Here is a 19,948-nt window from a genome sequence, read left to right on the forward strand (position 1 = left end):
TCTCCAGTTCCATTTCCCATCATTTCATTTCTGTTATTGCTGTCATCTCCTAAGCCTTATTTTTCCAAGGAGGTTTTATGCTCTAACACATGTATACCTAAGATATAAACAATCATGAGCCTGCATTGATTTGGGCTTATGATGAATCTGCCTTACTGTGAATTCCCTGCAAGGGCTGAAGTGGTTTTGTTCCAGGTTACAGGTAAAGCCTGAAGTATGCCGAGCAGGGCAGCACACAGAAGGGTATATTCCTTGCAATGTTTGTAAATAAAAATGAATTTCATTTCTGAAGAGAAAAAATAAAGGAGGGAGGCCCTAGATTCATCAGGAAGTGAGGAAGGTTCTGGGCTAGAATGAAAACCACATGACAAAACCCATGAGGTCAACAAGCACCATTGAGCTAATTTCAGTATTTGGAATACACACCGGTCTAGCTTTCTGTTGGGGGCTTGCTGGGATTCTCGAGTTGATAGGCTTTCTGGCAAGCAGAATTCCCCAGTGCAAAAACAGAGCAGTGGAGAAGTGTTATCAAGTGACACTTAAGGCCCTCAATTAAGCTGTTGGAAATCAATTAGGCTTTTGGATAATCAGATGGTATTTATTTAACACGTGTTTATGGCTCAACTACTATGTGCCAGGCCCTGTGCTAGGTAATGGGGGCACAATGGTAAACAAGAGAGAGGCGGTTCCTGCTCTCAAGGAGCTTACAGCTTTGGAAAAACGAACAATTAGAGAACTTTCTATTAGTTCTAACACTAGCCACTCTGAGAGCACACAGGAGAGGGCTTACCTCAGACTTGAGAGGTCAGAGAAGGCTGGCAGAGGGAGTAACGTCTAAGCAGAGAGCACAGATGAGTCAGCCTGAGGGGAGAGAGTGTCCACGTGTGTGCTGGCAGGTGCTTGTGTGACAGAATAGAACGGTGCACAGGGATGGTCTGGTTGGCAGATGGTAGTTTGTGTGAAAAGTAAGAGGTGAGAGAGAGCATGCTGGGTTCAAGACGCTGAATCCTGCTTAGTGTGGTTGGACTTCTGAGGAGGAAAGAGGGAGAAATGAGGCCGGTAAGCTGGGATGTACAGGCCTTGTCAGCCATGCCAAGAGGCAGAGCTAGAACAAAAGCCCAACCATGGTCACAAAATGGAAGGGTATTTTTTTTTATCAGATATAGATATAGATTTTTTTTTTGCTTTAAAAAGAATTCATACATGTTAGAATTACACACACCCCCTCACCCCCACCCCACCTCAAGTTTCTCTTCAAAGAGACGTGAAATCTGGATTGTACCCAGCAGTTGAGCATTCTCTATTTAAAACTTGCCAGGAATGGAATGGGTCAGGGGAAGCTGCAGAAAGAGACACATGATGCCAGTTGTTCCCCTGTCTACTGAGTGGGGTTTGGACATTACAGAACAAAAAGAAGCCAGCATCTTGAGCCCTACCTCTCCACTCAGCTCCATTCCCTAGATTGCCCATTGGTCCCATCTGCAGTGACACTGTGCAAGCAATTTGTCATTTCCTTTTACTCATTATTCAACCCTGTTTGACTTTGCTGTGACCTGATCTATTTTTACTCGTTCTCATGTTTTTGCTAATTTTCCAAATGTGCACAACCAGCCATGAGTTCTTTCTCTACCCTTTGGAGGACAAAATTGGTGGGATCCTTTTGTAGCTGCATCTCTGAGGAGACTTTAAACCTTCTAGAACAACTTTTTTGTTTTCCTTATGGGAAATGCTGTCTGGTTTTAAAGGTGTGTGTGTGTGGCTGTACCTCTCTGGTTCTCCAAGTGGACGGTTCCTCTTCCCACCCATGTTTTAACACCGTACATTTATGCAATGTAAAATAAAAATAAAATGCCAAGGCACTGCATGAAATGTCCCTTTGCCACGAGAGGAATGTAAATGAAAGGCCTTATTTCCAGAGAGGCCTTTTTCATCCAGGGCATTCCTCTGGCAGAACAAACAGATGCTGAAACAAGGGAAATTGGAAGTTGATTGCTCTGAAGGAGAGAGTGGTTTTGGAAGTGTGTTTCTTCACGCTGTAACTTTTAAAACACAGTTGGAACTGTGCCCTCTGACGCCCCCGCGCCTCTCAGCCTCTCATTTGGGGCGATTTGGCCCCGAGCTGACCATTCCCCTTCCCTCACCCGGGGCCACACAAAGGGGTGAGCTCATCCCAGCGTCATCTGATATTCCGGGGGCCCATCTGGTCACCAGGCACCCAGCTCCTGGGAACACGGAATTAGGCTATCTCCAGGGAATGCCCAAGGCGAAAGCCTCCGTGCCTCTTCTCCAAGAATTTGGGCCTTAATGCATCATGACTGGAGGTGTTCAGGCGGGGTATCTGAACTGTCAAGACCGAAAAGGCAGCCAGGACTGAACGCTCTTTGGGAGGGAGATGGGAGATAAAAACCCGGCTCTGCCCGCCGAGGCCACGTTCTCTGGACCACCACCGGCATAGGGGCAGGACCCTTCTGGAAAGAGCGCTCCCGGGCGCAGCAGTTGCAGAGCCTGGGTCACCCCCCAGGGCCGAGTCCCAGCGGGGGCCCCGGTGCTCCTGCACCTCTCTTACCTGCACACCTCACCCCATCCACGTCCTTCCCCCTTGCACACCTGACATCCTCATAATCGACTCCCTCGCCGTCTGGGGGGCGGGGGGGGGGGTTTCAGGCTGTTTTCTTATTACTAAATGGAGAGGTATTAACAACACAATGCAGAAATTAAAAAAAAAATAAAGGCAGAGGGTGAGGAGCAGGGGGGCAGAAAAAGAAAAGACAGCCGCCTGCTCTTTTCTTCTTGGTATTATTATTTGTGACAAAGCCCCGGGTCCATTTTTCTTCATAATTTGCAGGACTCCTAATGGGAACAGCACCTCCCAATTACCATGGCTGCCAAAGGCTAATTTGGTTACCCTCCCGATCCACAATAGCGAAACTGTGTCGAGCCTTTGTCGATATTTGCATACTATACATACCAGGAATGTAAAACAGCTGCCCGGCCCCTCGCCCACTACCGCGGCAATTAGGGGCCATTAGCTGGCCGCGCCCTCCCGGCGGCTCCTCGCCCCCGCCCGCCCGGCCAGGGGCTGCAGCTGGCGCTCCGCGGACCTGCGGGGGCGCCGGGCCGGTGACCGCCTCCCCTCCCTGCGCCCCGCCCCGCGCGCCCCTCCGCCCGCCCCTGGGCGAGGTGAGCGCCGCCTCCGGGCTCCGGGCTCCGCGCTCCGGGCTCCGCGTTCCGGGCTCCGGGCTCCGCGCTCCGGGCTCCGCGCTCCGGGCTCCGGGCTCCGCGCTCCGGGCTCCGCGTTCCGGGCTCCGGGCTCCGCGCTCCGGGCTCCGCGCTCCGGGCTCCGCGTTCCGGGCTCCGGGCTCCGCGCTCCGGGCTCCGCGTTCCGGGCTCCGGGCTCCGCGCTCCGGGCTCCGCGCTCCAGGCCGCGCTGCGAGCACCGGGCCGCCTCGAGCCCTAGAGCACCCACGCGGGTCCGCCTTGGGAGGAGCGGAGGCCTCACTTCTCAGTTTTTATTTATTTTATTTATTTTTATTTATTTATTTATTTATTTATTTATTTATTTATTTTTATTGCATCTTAGCCCCACGGAGTAGGGGGAGGACGGGACGAGGCGGGGGGTGGTGGGGGGGAGGCGAAGCATGCGGAAAGCGGCTTAACCGTGACGTGCTCTCTCCTTCGGAACAATGTGTTGTGTCTTGCGGTAGTTAATGGGAAGTTATGGTTTTGAATATAATTTTTCCCCCTTCAAGCTGCTAATTTTATTGACAATATGGATAGATTGAAAGACCCCAAGCTTTTGTGTTGTTTTGTTAAAGCAAATAAGTGAGGCACAAATGTAAATTACATCTCCAGGTTCACATTAGAGGTTTGCAAATAATACTGAGCTAATGGTTATTGCAAAGGAAAATAGCACTGGGATCAATATTCTATACAGTGGAAGGCGATACCTCTCTCTCTTTTAATCACCTCATTGCAGAAATGGCATTGAAATTTGAAATCTCATTTTCTCCATTTGTACAAATTGAACATAAATCACCATGAGTGAGGGGAGGTGGCAGGCAGCTTCACTCTTTGCGGGATTGCATTACTAATTAGTGTTGGGCTAAAGCCGCGCACAGGCCGGGAGAGGTTTTTGCTAGACCTCTGGCCAAAGGCTGGATGCTCTGGAAAGCCTGGGCATGTGGGGGAGGGTCTGGTGGGGAGTGAGTGAGGCCGGGGTCAGCCCTGCAAGAAAGAATGGAGACAAAGGGCAAAAGGCATCCAGGCCCTTGGTGGCTTACATCATTTTCTGTGCCGGGGTGGCAGCTCCCTGCCAATCCCCTTAGATGTCAGTGGGTCGCAATGAATACGACATCACTGTTCCTAATAAGAGCAGGTGAGATGGGACTTCCCAAGCCCTACCTCTGTATGCGTCTGTAGGGGGGAGAGCACAGGGTATGTGAGAACGGAAGAACCCCGCTTGACATGGGCACCCCGGGTTACCTCCCCGCATCTGCCTCCTGTCTCCCAACACCAACAACCCCCCCCCTTTCCTCTTGCTCTTCCCTTCTGTTGTCCCTGGACTTCATACACTTGCATCGAGTGGCCGTCACAGCTCTGAGCTGGGTGACAGATATGAGCTACAAAAGATATTCCGAGATGTCAAAGGGCCTCCGGTATTAAACCCACTTCAGCTCTATTTTCTCCCGCTTACAACTTACTTGACCTCAGTGGTGGGGTCATCGGGGGGAAAAGCAGTCAAGACCTCCTCCTCCTGTTGACCCGAAACAGCTGATGCTTGTGCACTCCAGGACTGGGCAGATGGGAGGGAAGACTGTCTTTTCTTAAAGGTGACAGAGGTGGGTGAGAAAGTTGGTATCTGAAATGCGGTTGGGGAGAGAAGAGAGTGGGGGGGGGGCGCATGGAGAGGCATCATCTTGGCTTGTGGAACCCCTGGATCAAAGACTTTGTTCCTAAGGATTGGGGAAGCCAGCATCGGGAAGAGTTGTGCACACAGAGCCTGGGACTCATCCTTGCAGATGGCCACTTGCCCTCTCACTTGGAGTAAATAACGTTCTGCTGGGTGATGAATGGAGGATGTTTAGCTCATTAAACTTGATACCCCAAGGGCAGGATGGACTGGTGAAATATTTATATATTTATATGAGAGGCTGCTCCCATCGGGACCAGTGTGTGCAGATTAGCCCAAAATGGGACAAGCCGGTGTCCATCAAGGTGAGGCCTCGGCGGTCACCACTGACACCGGCATCCCCTGATGCAGCCAAGGGGTGGCCATTAGGATGAAGAAAGGCACCTCTTCATTGCCAGTCAGGAAGGCCATTAGGAAGGCCAGAGTGGGTCCTGCCATGGCTAAGGAGGATGGCCAGCCAATGTGGGAGGCAGCCAGGGGGCCTGTAGCATCCCAGGCATCCTTGCGCCCTCTTCTGCTTGCCCCTCCTTCTCCGTGCCTGGGGAGAAAGGCGGGGGGACTCCCGTGGATTCATCAACACCCCAGAAATTTTCCATCCTTTTCCTCATTCTTAACAGTGGCAGGAGGAGTTAAAAATAGGGGAGGTGAGGGGGAAAAGTGGAAACAAGATTCATTACCTAAGGTCCTTCTCATCCATTTCAATAGATGAAAGCAAAGAAAATACAGCAAACCCCATCCAAATAGTAAGCAGGTGGTGGCCGCTAATAGAGAAGAAATAAAAACCTTTTAGAAATCAGAGCCAACTACAAAAAACACTGACAAAGTGGAATGAAAGTTCTGAACAATCAGTTCAAAGAAAAGGGTGTTTGAAATAAACCCTTAAAAACATTTCAAATGGTGAAGAAGAAAAAAAGAAGCTGTTTTAGATATTTGGAGCCAGGATGACTTAATCTGGAGAGAGGATTTTTTGGATTCTGCTTTAAAAAAAATAACAAAATAAAACAAAGAAACCCTGATAGGTTCTTGGAGGTAGTGGGGCTTGGACAGACATCCATCAGGTGCACGTGGACTGCCTTGATTACCAGTCCCAAGTCCATAACCAGCTCCTGGCTTGACCTGGGGCTTTTAACCTCCCCATGCCTCCATTTGCCCAGCTATAAACTGGGGTTGCTAATAGGTATGTCCTCTTACCCCCCAGGTCCCTGAGGAGGTATAATAGGATAATGGTCCAGATCCTATTGATAGAGAATGAGTAACTGTCATTTTGTGACCTCTGCCTCTAGAGGCCAAGCAGGTATCCTTCTGGACACCTTTGGGGAAACCTCCCCGCTCTGTGAGTTTCAGGATTCATTAATTTCACATGAGGTGTGCCTCCCATAGTGGTGCAGTGGTATATGATGACAAGATGAGGAAAAGCACACTGTCCCCTCCCTCCAGGTGATCACAGGTTGAATGAGGCAGGCAGCTTGACGGGTGACTATTACGCAGTGTGAGCCAGCAGGCAAGGGATGTCCTGGGAGTGCAGCCTGCAGAAGAGGCTTCCTGGAGGAGGTGATGATTAAGCTTGTTTCTGGAAGAACAGCGGAAGTGGCTGGGTGTCAAGGCTGGAAAGGCATCTCAGCCAAGGGAATAGCATGTGCAAAGGCTGAGAGGGATGAGTTTTGAGAACAAGAGTCAACAGGACTCCTATGGCAAAGGATTTGGGGCGCAGAGGGCAGAGTGGAGACAGGGGAGCCCGGAGTGGGAAGCACAAGCTACCCTAATGAGCATTTGAGTAAGTCAGGAATTGCATTTAGTGGTGCGTCTGGAAGTTGGCAGTTCATACTTGTGGGAGCTCTGAGTCATCAGCAACTCAGGACCCTTTCATTTATCCAAGCCACTTTCCTTGGCAGGTGGCTTTTGTCTTTGACATGCCTTGCAGATGAGGGGGAAGGGTAGTAAGGACACAGCAGAGGTGTGGAGAAGGCTCTAGCACCACCTTTCCCCTCCCGACCCGTGTGGGAGTGCATTTATCCCGGGTGTGGCCCGTGATCATTATCTCAATGAGATGTGCATTCATCTTGCTTTAACACCCTATCAGATATTTGCACCTCACCACCTCACTCTTTTTTTTTTTTTTTTTTTTTTTTTATAAAAGGCCTTGGAATCCTAAGGGATGGACAGGCACACAGGAAAACACTTAAGAGAGAAGAGGATAAGGAATTCAGGGATTAGCTGCAATGAAATAGGACATAGGGTGACAGGATACCCTAAATTTGCCCAGGGGAGGCCTGGTGTGTGCCTATTTCAGTGTCCCATGCAGCTTAACATTTGTCCTAGATTTTACTTTTATTATTTTTATCAAAGTGTCATTGTTAACTGTTACATTAGAATAAGCCAGGAGCGGCTGGTACATCTTCATTTTGTTTCACGGGCTTCTGCCAAGGTCTCAGCCAGCTGTGTGTGAGATGCAAGTTCAGCAAACAGAATTCTCATTGTAACTTTTGGTCAAGGCTGAAAGACCACTTTGGGGGACTGGTGTCTGTTTCTCCAGTTGGTTCTAGAAAGGTCGTGGACACTGCCTTCCAAGTGCAACTTGCACGGTGCTTGCTGCTGATGCAGGGTGTGCTCAGCTGTAAGCACTGGGGTTCATGAACACCTCCGGGTCTCTGGGGGTGAGAAGCTCTAAGGCTCCTACCAGCCACCTGTGCCTGAGACCCAGAGGGTACAGCAAGCCACTGCGATGCCTGTTGGGGGTCTCTCTGGGAAGTGTAGGAAACTACAGTGTCATCATGTAGGAAATAGTGGTCCCATGCAGGAAACAGAGTCTGAGCAGCCCTCCCAGAGAGCAGAGAATGCTCTCACAATAGCACTATTGTCTATTATCATTTAAATCCACAATGTTTATTTTATTATTTGGTAACACTTTTATTTCCAAATAAAGCCTTTCGGCAGCAGTGAGCTCAAAAAAACAAAAGTACATGTTTAATGAAAAATTCATTACTGAGTTTCTTATGAAAGTTGATGAACTTGCACAAAATGTTTATCAACGTTTTCCATCCACTGTGGCAAATGACTCCAGGAAAAAGAGGAGGCAAAATTTGCTAACAAAACATAAGCATCTAATGTTAAGAATTGGTAGTTATTTTAAGAAGACTCTGTTATAGGTGATGAATCTGCAGAAGGTGGGTTTACAGATCCCTCTGCAAAGCATGGGTTTTCATTTGTATCAAAAGATTTTTTAAAAATAAATCTCCCTCATTTTTTAATTCTAAGTATTCTTACAGATGCACAAAATGTGAAATGTTTGCAGTTAATAAGCTGGTGCTTTAAGCGGAAGAAAAACTGCAAATACTTCAAGGCTATCAATTTTATTACTGCTGTGAGATGCTTTGCAAAGAAACTCAGTTCATTCTAATAATTGGTTCAAATTTTTACTTCCAATGGAGGAAGTGAAAATAAAATTTCCAGAAGTTTATTCTGAAGAAGGTGAAATATCCGATCTTATTGTTAGTTAACACTACTGTCAAATTCATTTTTTAAAAATAAACAGTTTAACATTGAAGATTAAATGATTAATTTTTGTAGTGAGAACACACTTTCTTACTTTACTTCTTGGTAGAAGCAACATCATTACAAAATTAAGAAACTTTTGGTGCAGAAATAGGTTTGAGATTGGTTTTGGTGTTCGTGTAATTCATACTTTCCTCCCACTGGGCTGCAATGTTAGATCAATTAAAATAAAAGTTGCAGTGGTTTAAATTTACAAATATTTTTGTATATCCTGTTAGAGTAATTGAACCCCAAAATTTTTGTGATGAACCTGATGGTGGATTGCAAAAAAAAAAAAGATGTTCCTGTCTCAGTATGCACTTTCTCTTTGCTCTCCACCATCTTTGCTGCCTTTTTAAAGATATTGCACTTTTAAAAAATTACTTTTGTAAATCAACCTACATGTTTTGCAGTGGTATTGAACTTCTTTCATAAACACATTTGTAAATTTTGGTTGTATTTTATTCAACATCTGTTGGATAACTTGAACCTAAATTTCCAAAGAACAGAGTGTTTGAAAAACTTCATTTTAAAGCTTTAGGACAATTTTGATCTTTGAATATGCTGCTTACAAACAGGAAGAGTGAAATTTATTCCTATTACAGAAAGGGAAAAAGTGAACAAATTAAATGTGGAGAGCTCAAAAAGTATAGAAGATTTTAATTTCAAAATTATAATTGCTCTTTGGAATATCTTGATGTATTGGAAAACTATTTTGATGACATTATTTTAATTGTATAAGTTATCAGCTTATGATTTGGAGTCACAGACACAACTTATTTGATGGGTTTTTCCCTCAAAATAAATCTATGAAAGATAAATGCTTGGGAGATTAAAAGACAATATCTGAGAAAGTATATGGGCTAAAATATTTACTCATTTTAATATGAAAAACAGAGAATTGGAATATACACTAGTAGAATTTGCTCTAAACTTATAAAGCATATTAGTAACTTGAGAAAAAGTATTTTTCTCAATTAAAAAACAATATAATCTACAGAGGAGATTCAATTGAGGATGTCAACAGTTTCAAATTTATTAGAAACAAAATGCAGTGTTAGTACTTTCCAGCATGTAATACTTCAAAAAGCTTTAAAAATGCAACTTCGAAGATTATTATATGCAATTTTATGAAACAAAAGTATTAAAAAATCTGCGTTAAAAAAATTCTTCAGGGAAACTCCGTGACATAATGATGTTAGAAATAAACATGACTTAAAAAACCATGAAAATATATGAATATATGCCAAGCACCATTATTCTGCTAATGGTATTGCTTAATATTTGGATAATAGATGGACCAAAATAAATTATTTCTAGTTTGCTTTAATGAGCACAGATATATTTATTTGGTGGCAATAACTTCATTTTTTGAAAATAGGTTTTAAATAAAACTCTTTTATGATTCCACCAATATGAATAAAATCAACCTATTGGTCAATACATTAATATTTTAAAATATAGAATTTTGATCATTCCTAGCACTCCCTTTTACTCTCAAAAATATCCTCATTCGGTTGATAAAGTTGGTGACCTCCCAGATAATAGAAATAAAAGCTGAAGAAATCTTCAGCAATAACTCAGCAAGAAGAGTTAGCAGAGGATGGAAAGGAAGGAAATCCATGGAAGCACAAAGAGAGGAAGAGAAGGACACAGGAAAGGAAGTGGGGAGCCCCAAAGGAGCTGAGGCATCGCACATGGCTCGAGAGGAAATCTCTCCTAGGGACTGCATAGACCAGGAGAATCTCAAGTGTCAGGCAGAGTTTGCCAACTGCTGTTGGCTTCCCATACGCCTACCTTATTCTTGTCCTTTTCTTCATTTAAATGGAAGTGACCCCATATACAAGTCAGCTAATGTAGGCTATTGTTATCTGATACAGTTCTACCCTACGTACCCAAAAGAGCTGTGTACCCCAGAGTATACACCTGACATGAGGGTGGGCAACAGGGAAGAAGCAGTGGTGAATCCCATGACTTCATAATATAGATCCCTCTGGTGGGAAGTACCCATCCCTCTTTCTGAAAAAAATCATTCATCAGCTAGAAGGACAGTGCGCTCAGTGCTGATTCTTCCATTCACTAATTCATCTCTTACTCATCCGCACAATCATGCTGTAATCCATTCAACCAAGGAGCATTTGTTGATGAGTTACAGTGTGCCAAGCGCTTTGTTAGGCACTGGCAGGGCACAAAGTGGAGTAAGGTAAAACTCAAAGGTGTGCATGGTTTTTAGTTCCATAGATGGTCAAGGAAGCTGCCAGTTGGAGTGGGGGCATGTTGGAAGCCTATGGGGCACCCAGAAGGAGTGTCTGCTTGGGGGGGCGGTGTGTGGAGGGGGGAGGGTGATACCCGTTTCTCCAGGTAAAATAAGCCTCCTCCTCCTCCTCCTCTGCTGTTTCCTTACCCCCATTCTTCCACCCCATGCTGTCTTACCTGGCAGGTCAGGGTTTTATGTCAGAATGCAAGCCATGGCTCTTTGCTCGTGATATTTTTAATAAGTAGAAGAAGAGCAATAACACGGATCCCTAAGAATGATTCTATTTGCTCCTTGGTGTGCTTTCCAACTGTTGTTTCATTCCTGTCTGCTCTCAGACAGTGTCCTAGAAAAACTTTCAGGACCCAGTAGCTGTTTCCTGTTCCAGGTTCCTCATGTGTTGTTTCTGGGCACAGAAACAAATCCAATTCAAGCAAATAATGCTGTCATCAGGATCCTGTGCAGGCGTTGGAGAGGGGGAGGCCTGGCCAATGGAGTGCTATGTTTAAAATATCTTGAGATCTTCAGAAACATTTGTTTTTGTTCAGAAGTGTTCATTTGATGTTTCCCTGACCCACGCAGTTTCCCTATGGGCTTAAGCTCCCATTTGTTAAAGAAACAGATGGGGAACCAGTTCAGTTTGTGTTTGTTTTAGCATTTAAGACAGCTTACCATGAGTTGGTAGAGTTTGGACATTGCAGAGAGTGACACATTATATTTAGCAGGCATGCAAAGGAACAGAATCATGTGACCAGTTTAGAGAGGTAGAAGCAGGGACCTGCCCAATTGCACAGAATAAATCACTGGTGGCACTGGGAGTAGAGTCCTGTGATCCCACTGTGTGGTCAGGTAACTTGAGTGGCGTGATCTAAGGTGGGCCAGGAGGATCTCAAGTGTCAGGCACATTTTGCCAACTGCTGGTGGTCTCCTGTATGTCTCTTAACCTTCTATCTGTCCTTCTCCCTACTCAAATAGAAATGACTGTACACAAGTCAGTGAGTATAGGTTATTGTTATCTGATACAGTTCCACCCATGGTGCCCCAGAGAGCAGAGGACTGCCCCAACTCACAGGGATGGCCCCTGTCATGGGATCCTAAAAGGGGAAAGCCAGCATGCTCAACATGTTAATTTGGTGAAGAGAGTGTAACAATGGAACTGTTTGCAAAAGCGGAAGAGTAAAGGGTAAAGGGAACTGATGAAGGATGATGAAGAACCTCAGAGGATTGAGGTGGATTGAGACCATGTTTCTGGTCTCTGATGAGACCTGTAGCTGCAGGGGGAGCTGTGGCCATTGGTAGAAGGACGCAGTCACTGCCGTACACATGGGGGCAGAATAACCAATATGACATCCGACCTCCTTCTGGGCCTTCCCATTGGTAAAACCCAACTGTGAGCCGGAGGACCAGCTAATCCAGGGGATGAGTCTGTGGAGGTCAGCCTCCCAGGATACAGAGCAGAGTAGAGAGGGCTGAAGGCTGGCAGATGGGTCTACCCTTAACCCCTAAGAGGGGCAGACAGAGTAACCAGCACACCCCTTACTCTTACAACACCCTCTTGATTCAGGCAACTACCATCTATCTAAAACACCATATGCTGTTTCTCCCTTTGCTGGCAAAAAGCAGAGAATGTGCCTTGCAATGTGGTGGAACTTCTGTCAGCAAACTAGAAGCTTTGTGGCTCCATCCGAATGCACAGTAGAGGCAACAGCCTACAAGCCAGCTAAGGGCGACTTTACATTGTGCCACCACAGGCAAGGAAACCCAAGAGCTATTTCTTTGAGTCTTTAGGTTTGCCATTTTTTTTTTTGAGATTTAAAAAAAATAGAGTCCTGAATTAGGAGTCAGAAAACCTGGGCTCCTGTTCCAGTTGGCTGTGGGTGATCTACTCTGTGCTTTTTGTCATCTGTGAAATGAGGAAATTGGGTTAAAAGCTGGCTTAAAGCTCTGTTGGCTCTAACGTTTAGTAGGACTTTAAATCAAAACCAAAAGACTACTTAGGAGAAATGATACATGTATGCGGGGGAATGTGTGAGCATCCTCAGACATGACTATATGAAGAGGCAAGTGGAGGTTCTGAAATGCTCAGTCCGCTGGACTGGTTGAGAATCATGTGGTCAGACTCAGGAGGTGGGTAGGTGACTTCTCCCCAAGAAGCAAGCTAGCTCACATGCTGAGAATGCTAGCTGCTCTCAGATGCCTCCGCTTGCTTCGGGGTCTTCTCCTGGCTGAGGGTAAGTGTGAAGAGTCAGGCAACATCTTAACTTTGCCCTTCTAGACCCAGGAGAACAGAGAGAGACATTTGAGTCTCCCTTAAGTGAGTTCCTGCCAAGGGAGAATATTAGCAATATGCCTCTGTTCCCTCTCGCCTAGTCCCCAGGGGTCTCAGAACCATAAAGGGTCCCCTGAGATCTCCTTCTCTTACCATTACCCATGTTATTTGAACCTGTAGTTAAGGGTAGACCTGAAGACAAAGGAGGTTTAGAAAGGCAGTCATGAAGTGGATGTCTGTCCTCCCTACCTGTAACATGAGTAGGGTTTGAATAGCCTACCTTGGCCCATCTCTAAACTCGTGATTCAGAGTTGGAGGTTGTGCAATGGTCAGCAAGAGCCTGCAGAAAGAGGTGGCTCTGCTACACCTGCCACTTCATAAGAACAGCCCCCCAAAGCAGCTCCAGTTACACATCCTAAGAGCAATCAAGATTCCTACGTGGCACAGTTAATTGTTGACTATGATAACACATCTTGTTATCAGTTTTTCTTTAATGAATTCCCTAATAGATGTCATTAGGCATTAAGTGCTACATTACTTCCTTTAAGAAGAAGTATTTGAGGAAACTACACACACACACACACACACACACACACAATTCTGAATTCTGACTCAGCCCTGAATGCCATCCTTAGCAATCACCAACCATGCTATGGAATCATGTTCTTAGTGCTGTGCTTGTGTTAGCTTCTTTGGCTTCTGAGAATATGTGTTCCTGAGGATTGAATTTGAAGCTTACAAGTCCATGCTCATTCCAGAAAGGGGGCAAAGACTTTGAATTCTAAGAAATCCATTGGATCCCATAGGAAACGCATAGCCATGATGAAAAATAGATAAACAATCTCAGTTTGTCAGCACCCTGCGTAGGGAATTAAACTCACAACTTCCATGTTAATGACACTTTCACATTTAATTTCCTGTGTGCCACACACACATTTCAAAATGCATCTGCTGAAAGTGGAATTTCAGTCCATAGAGCTGTCTTATTAAGTGAGTGTGTGTGAGGCTGTACCTGTCAAAACAAGATTCTGGAAGCTCATTTAGAACTATAATTTGGAAGGGGGGGGGGGAGATATACAAAGGAGATTGTACCATGTAGAACTATCATTGTTTTCTCGATGTCATTATTGGTATTAGTAAGTGGTTACTTATTAGCACTAAGCATTAATTATTAATATTAATAAGAGCTGTACTGAGCACCAGTAGCCTCCTGTCTGCTATGTCCAACATGGGCCATTCTAGATCATCAGCTTAGGGGATGATATCCTAAACATGAGGGCAGATGTAGACCAAGCAGCAAAGAGCAGAGCCGGAGTCTTGTCAGGGAGGGTCTTGTTACAGGGGCAAATCTCCTCTGGCCTCCAGACGGCCTTGCATAAGTAGACAATGCATTAAAGCCCCCATGAGGATAAACCCACATTATCTGTAGGAGAAAAGCAAGAGTCAAACTTGCTTCTGTAAGTCAAGTGTGCCCCAAAGATGGGCCGCATCAACGTGACCTGGGAGCTTATTAAAATGTGGTCTCAGGCCTCTCCTGGGCCTTCTGAAGAAGAACATGCATTTTGCATAATTCCAAAGTGACAGATTCACACATTAGAGTATAAGGACCCCAGCTAGAGTCTAGTGATTCCCTAACTTTATGGCATAGCAGAATCCTGTTGGGAATTTTGAAAAATCCCAATGTCCAGGCTTTATCCCAGACTGATGAAGTCGGAATGTTGCTTATTATCCCTTCTAGGTGAGATCACCTGTTTAGAATTCCTCTGCTCTCAGGAAGCCTCTGTGCTTTTCTTAGGCATCAGTTATCTGATGGAGGTAGAGGGGCTGAGTGGTGGGAGAGACTGGGGAGGCTTGCTCTGTGTCCCCAGGCACTTTGCTAGTGGCCTCTAAAGATGAAGGCCTCATCATCAGTCTTTTGCATTTAGGGAAGCCTCCGTTTCTTATCTCTAACGTGATGGTGGCAATACTTACCCCACACTTTGGTTATTGAATTCTAAAGCATCTATTATGAAGCTTCTTATTTCTTTCTCCTCCTCACTATATGATCAGGCCAGAAAGGAGACCATTGTCATGGAGGTTAATTGATAAGGGCAGAGCTGACCCTATGGCTAGGAAGAGTCAATAGAAATTTATAGATGTGTGATTAGAGCATTTTAGAGAGACATTCTCCTTGTCTTTCTCCCTTTTTTCATAGTCATATAATTTCTGTGTTGGGTGCATTGGTGCCAAGAGTTAGGACTACATTTCCCAATCTCCCTTGCAGCTAAATGTGAACATGTGACTAAGCTTGCATATCAGTTTCCAGGAATCTCCCTTAAGAGATAGCTTGATCATGCTGCTGTGTTCCTTCTTGGTTCCTGCCATCATCTTGCAGCTTGAAATATAGGGGCGGCTGCCTTGAACCCTGAAGAGGGGGATTATCCACTAAGGGGTTTGGAGCAGTGAGCTGGAAGAGACAGGGTTCTTGAAATGTTTGAGGTACAGAGCTACTTCCATTTGGACTCGATTCATGTGATCATGAAATGAATTTCCATCTTGTTTACCACGATTGTTTTTTTCTTGTCTGACCTTAGCAACTGAATCTAATCCCAGCTGATAAACCATCTATAGTTTCTTCTCCACTGGCCAAAATTCCACTTCTGAAGATTTGTGTCTTTGGATGTTAAAGACTTGTATCACTCATTAGGGCAGAGCTCACAAACTATAGATTCCATAGCATGGGCTCAAGCTTCAGTCTTTACAGGTGGCATCCTTAGTGGGTTGCCCAGTGCCGGGAAACAGTGTGGACAACACTGGGGGGCTGAAAGGCAAGCAGAGACAGTTGAAGAAAATCTACCCTTTCACTATTGTGCCAACTCGTCTTGGGGACAATTTGTCTGGAGAAACAAATTGATTAGCTTGGATATGGTTACCTATTTTTTCTCTAATTTTTTTATTATTAAAATTGGCAAACACAAAAAGTTGAAAAATGTTACCATGAACAACCATACACTCACCATCTACATTGGTGATGTGAACATTGGTGCATACTTGCTTAATTCAATCTATGCGTTTGTCCCTTTGCCCAACCTTCAGCCCATCTTTTTTTTTTTTTTCATTGTATTTCAAAGTAAGTTGCACACATTGATATGCTTTCTCTTGACTTCTTCCCTCTTACTTAAACTTTGTTCACTTTTATAACTTCGCTGTTTCTGTTCAAACCCATTTCCCTATGAGGAAAGAGAGTGGGAGCTCCAGGGCCAAGAATTATGACCTAGAAATTTTTCTCTTGACTCTTTCAACCCCCAAAATTACAGGGCAGTGAGAGGAAGATGGAGACGTTATCCTTCCGGAGATAGCTTGCTTCCTCACTCTCCACTCTTAAATTTGCTCTAAGATGGGTGCATGGGTGGCTCAGCGGTTGAGTGTCTGTCTTTGGCTCAGGGCATGATCCCGGGGCCAGATCGAGTCCCACATCAGGCTCCCTACTTCTGGAGCCTACTTCTCCCTCTCCCTCTGCCTATGTCTCTGTCTCTCTGTGTCTCTCATGAATAAATAAATCTTTTTTAAAAAAATTGCTCTAAGATGGTTCTCTAGATTTCCTTGAGCCCTACGGTTCTCGCCCCTTGTCTGACATGTGCCATTTACTTCCATGGCTTTTTGAGGTTACAAAGATCATTCCTCCTTAGCGAGAATCTTCTCCATTCTCTTCAGCTCCATTCTCTTCATATCTTCCTGCATACGCTCTGCAGTGCAGCCTGCCTCTTTTTGTCTTCTTAGGGCATCTGCCCAGCTGTTCTGTCCATGTCACCCTAGAAAATTAGCTCACCTCCCCTTTGCTCAAAGTTCATGTTTTGCTCTGTGCTTCCTAGCTTAGTGCTTACTGTGGCTGCAACTCAGTATTTTTTTTTTAAGATTTATTTCTTTATTTTAGCAAGAGTGAGCAGGGGGAGGGGCAGGGGGAGAGAAGAGAGAATCTGCTGCAGACTCCCCTCCGAGCATGGAGCCCCACCTCACAACCCTGAGATCTAAATTGTGACTTGAACCAAACTTGGGAGTCAGACGCTTAACCACCCAGGCGCCCTGACACCCAGTCCTCCTCCCACTCTCTGGAAACCCCAGGATATCAGACCTCCTGGAGCTGAAGAGTGAATGAGGATTTCAGGATTTGCTCTCCGTGTTTTCTGGCAACAGGAGAGGTACCTAAAGGGATTAGTTTGATTAAAGCTGCCGCCGCTGGTTGAAAACTCACGATGTGCCCGGCGCTTTGCATGTGTGCACATTACCTCATTTTATCCTTGCAGTAACACTTTGAGGTAGGTACTTTTATTTTTCTTCCTTTTGTAGATGAAGATGGACAGAGAAATAACTGGCCCATGCTTGCTCGGCTAATGAAAGTCTTCTAGAAGTATTTTTTGCATCAGGGAAGCACAGGTTCGAAAGGATGATTTTTACAGGGAATTTGGATCTAGTGTCTTATAGGGCTGCCCTTAGGTTTATATTTTCATACTGCAAGGTTTTTGTTTGTTTCTCGAGGCAATGTTTTTCAAACCAGAATCTTCAGACCCCAAAGGTTTATGAATATTCTTGTGTTTTACTACGTTTTCTTTCAAAGGGCTGTGTGCATTCTTCCAGCTTGAGAAACGATATCTTAGAAGCCAGGAAGGTGGTGGCTTCCCCCCCAGTCTGTCTCCTCCTTGGTGTCATGGCTCCCAGACTTATTCCAGGCCATGTAGCAGCTTCTCCCCTTCAACTAGGTCTCATAGTCCGTTTGGAATAATTTTCTTAGCCATCTTATCTGCACAGCGGGCTGGAAGAGGGGCCAAGAAATGAGAGGACTCAGGGAAAGGGAGAGGTGGATGAGGCTGTATTCCAGGTAGGAGACAAGTCATAGCAAAGGCCTGGAGGTGGGAATTTGCTGGATCTCTCTGGAATAGTGGGGAAGCTCATCACCTGTGGTTGCAGGGCTGAGGATAATAGCTGCAGGAAGGCCTGCAAGCAGCTTATCTGTAGAGCCTTGAATGCCAAGTTAGGAAGTCTGGACAATGCTGTTGGCAATGGGGAGCCAGAGAGGAATGGATGAGCAGGACCCTGCTCAGGTACAGTTGCCAGCAAAGCCTTGGAGGAGACAGAGGAACCAGGACAAGACAGGCAAGGTGGCTTCCCAGATGGGAGGACATGAGGTGAGGAGTGGACAGGGCTATTTCAGCCCTGAGCTGGACCTGCTGAGCTGCCCAGAGAGCCACATGGGAAAGGAGGCTCTCTGGTTCTGTCCCTGCAACATGCTGGAAGGAAAACATAAGCAGTGAAGATCCTCAGCTCTCAAACCCTAAATATAGTTTTTAGCTCTCCTTCTTTGGAAAGAAAATTGTTTAATTCTGCTTCTTGAGCTGCCCTTTGCTTCAGTGCAGCATAAGCTGAAAAGAGAGAAAATAATTATTAACCCAGAGAATCGAAATCAGTGCAATGTAGTCAGTAGTTCCCTGTATTTCTTGTAGGCACTGGAACTTTCTCTGCAGTGCTCTTGCCTGCACTGGGAGACCAAGAGTGGCCTGGTCCCCTGATCTAGTGACCAGGCTAGCCCTCTCCTGTGTTCACAGCCAGCCCTGCCTGCCCCCAGGAAGGTAAAGACCCCCACCCTGGCACAGCCTCAGCAGTCCCCTATTAGGTCACCCCTTGTATGTTCCCACCTCCCCAAGAACCTGAATAAGACCAACAGGGCTGTGGCCTTCAATGGTCAAGGGACATACCGAGAAAGCGAACTTTCCCATGTGGACAAAGGAAAGGCAAGGAGAGAGGGACCCAGAGGCAGGTCAGGGACTAAGTTGGTCCCCAAGCCCCTTGGCGTGACCGAGCCCCAGCACAGCTGTGACATTAGCAGCCGGCATTTGAAGCACAATAATAATTCTTCAGATCAAAGCAGCTCCGTCTTTAGACAATTATAGTAAAATTGAAGCTCTCCTCTAAAAGAAACACATGCTCTTGTTGTGTTTTCCCCCCGCCCCCTCCTTATTTTATTCTTTATGAACAAATTGGTTTTCAGGGCTATAGAAAGAACCGATTGGAAGCTTAAATTCTCACTGTCTGCCCAGGGGTGGATTCGCAGGGGTGGACATGGAACATCTGAAAGCTGATTTTTTTTTTAAATTGATATCCAAGAATAAAAGGGAGAATGGTAGGAAAAGCTGATCAGGAATGAATAAAGTCTCCTTTTAAGCTGAAATAACCCCCTCCCCCCATCTTCCCTCCAGAAAAGCCGGACTGTAATTGCTTGCAATCACTCGGCACAAATTGTCTGCTCGTATTTGCTTTTTAATTTTGTATAATCTGGTCCATTTCGCTCTCTCTGCCTTTGAGCTTAACCTCTCTCTTTTTCTCTCTCTCTCTTCCTCTTATTCCTTCTCTCTTCCTCTCTCTCTTTAATTCTTCAGGGCTATTCAAAAAATTAGTAATAATTCTCAGTGATATTTGATGGCTTTTACCAAGCAAAGGCACTCAGGGAAAAGAAAAAAAAAATACACACACACACATACACACACACACACACACACACACACACCAGAATAGAATAGATCCAGGCTGCATCTGCTTCAATGTTCATTTCTGCTTCCAAAGTATTGTTTATTTTAGTGAATTAATACAGTTTCTTAAGGCATGGTAGACATTTTAATTAAAAACTAGACTGACCCCAAAGTGAGCAAAGAAAAAGCCAGAACAAGAGAGGTGATTTCTCAGGGTAAATGTGCATCATTTTCTTCTAGTTTTAAGCAGGCTTATGTCTACTGGCCCAACAGATCCCCACTTGCTCTCACTCTAACGGGTGTGCATTCTGTTCAATGTGCTGCAATGTCCGTCCTGCCACCTCACCAGCCAGTTTGTTGTGTCTGTTCTTCTGCTTGTATTTTAATTCTGTGGGGCCCAGTGAACCTGGAAGGAGACACATCCATTGGTATTGCTTACTTCTCAACTGTATAAAAGGTGATAGGGATGTGAGGGGGCATACAGG

Source organism: Canis lupus, chromosome 3 (assembly GCF_048164855.1).
Source record: "Canis lupus baileyi chromosome 3, mCanLup2.hap1, whole genome shotgun sequence".
In the NCBI taxonomy this organism is placed as follows: Eukaryota; Metazoa; Chordata; class Mammalia; order Carnivora; family Canidae; genus Canis; species Canis lupus.